Raw genomic sequence first — 2,274 nt, forward strand, 5'->3', positions numbered from 1 at the left:
CTTTTCAAAAAATAGGTAAAATTAACAAGTATCTATTACACAAATGCCACACAGAAATAACCGCAGAGGAACCAAGAAATAGTTCACAAATGAATCAAGATACGATTTCTACAATATGCAAATATATAAAACAGTTGGAAATGAAAAAACGGTCACGTTATGTAGTAGTATTAACACTAGAATAGAAATAAAACGCATAGAGTCAATTTTGATAAATTTGGGTAAACCCCAAATTCCCAACAGCATATTAGTAAATTGTATATGAACTGAAGTATGCCAATTAAAAACAATGCCTTAAATTACCCGATCAGGCCAAGACTATCATATAAGAATCCCCAATAAAATTATGTAAACACAGAACCATGCTGAAAGACAATTTATAAAGGCTGTAAATAGGCATATACTGATATTAAATATTCATACAGGATCATAATATCGGAGCAATAAACCCATCCGACCAATAACTTGTCAAAGTATATCTTGATTTCCGTAGAAGACCATCACCCATTTCGGGTAGGCAAACCAGAGCTATGCTCAACAAAATAGCAACGACATCTGAACCAAGCTAAGAAATAAATAATGGTGCCAAAAAAAATGCTTATACCCTACTCAGAATTCAAATGCAAGAGCCCTACTAACAAGATTCTTAGAACAACTCCATAAGAGGCAAGAAAAGCTATTAGACCCTTAAACCTCAACTCTGCAAATCTAAGAAGTCTTTCACCTTAACCGGTATTAGGTAGCAACTCTGAGATTGTAAATGCATGGACCAACATAGCAAGGAGAGGTTTAGATGGGAAAGGTCATCCATGCATTAATCAAAACCCTTGGAAACACAATGAAAACAGAGAAAATCGTCAAAACCTAAACTAGAAGCTAATAATAACTGAAACATGCAAAGGGTTGCATGAACAAGTAAGCAGCATAATACTTGTGTGGGGAAGCCGTGTGAAAACCCTTCGGGAAGAAACTCTAGTGCCATCTGAAGAATTATATAGCCATCTAGAAGCCATATAAGTTTTATATCCAAATAAGGATGGTAAGCCATCAGTGGGCAGAGGCATGAGAAAACCAGAAGGGAACCACACAGCCAAGGGTTGGAGGTGGAACAGAGCAGTTCTGCTAAACTGAAAGATGAAATTCCCAAATGCGGAAGAGAACATCGAGCAAAGGAGATAAGGGAGAAGATTGTGACCGTTCGATGGGGAGGAGCCAAAGAGAGCCGTCGATGGGGCACTCCCATCCATAAAATGACAAACAGCTGGAGGGCATCACAAACCATCTGGAAGATAACTCCCGTCATCACTTGGATTGGGAATCCAAGTCATAAAGTTAGGATTAACTATAATTAACTCAAATCAAATGCATTATGAATCATATTGAATGTAATCGAAGGTAAAAAATAATGTGTACCAGTATGAATTAGATGTTATCCTCCTTGAAGTATAATTGCATTATTGCTCAATAAATAAACAATAAACAAAAAAAATATTTGTTATAATGTGTAATTATGCTATGTAAATACATATAATAATTATATGTTTTTGTTTTATGAAGAGACGTGACACACACACACATATATCATATTCCAAAATAAACAAATATCTATGAAATTGAAAATACTCACTATCTAGACATAATTAAACTACAATTAATTATTATAATATATATATATATATATATAATTCCAAAATAAACAATTATCTATGAAATTAAAAATACTCACTATCTAGACATAATTAAACTACAATTAATTATTATAATATTATATATATATATAACTCTATTATATATATACATTATATATTATATTATAATATTATATTATAAATCATAATTCAAAATTTTTTAAAATTAAAAATATTGCCTACCAAAATCTAATAATGGTTAAGAGCATGTGTTTTCTCTTAAGAGGTCATAGGTTCAAAACCAGAGGGGAGTAGAGTATGTATGTCTTCATAGATTTAGCAGTCATATCGCTGAGTGGATGGGTCGCTTGTCCCACAAACAAGGGGGTCTCATACACCAATTTGGTGTCATCGCTGAGCAGATGTGTCCCTTGTCCCACAAACAAAGGGGTCTCATACACCAATTTGGTGTCTGGCTTGGCTGTGACCTTAAAAATGGATATTATTATTATTATTATTATTATAATTTATAATACATCTTATATCAAATACTTAATTTTTAATTTATAATATACTATAATATTATATTATAAATCATATTTCAAAATAAACATCTATCTATATAATTAAAAATACTAACTGTATA

At 32.0% G+C, this 2,274-nt stretch overlaps 1 long non-coding RNA gene across 1 annotated transcript; it reads right to left on the minus strand.

Annotated features, from left to right (window-relative positions):
• Positions 1–490: 490 nt before the first annotated feature.
• LOC149262283 (uncharacterized) lies at positions 491–1,191 on the minus strand. The gene is made up of 2 exons (XR_016249130.1): positions 932–1,191; positions 491–826 (listed from the first exon to the last, which is right to left on the minus strand). It is a non-coding gene; the product is annotated as an uncharacterized LOC149262283 (long non-coding RNA).
• Positions 1,192–2,274: the final 1,083 nt, after the last annotated feature.

Source organism: Pinus tabuliformis, chromosome 6, assembly GCF_031772625.1.
Source record: "Pinus tabuliformis cultivar Carrire ecotype Pingquan chromosome 6, CPIR1, whole genome shotgun sequence".
Lineage (NCBI taxonomy): Eukaryota > Viridiplantae > Streptophyta > Pinopsida > Pinales > Pinaceae > Pinus > Pinus tabuliformis.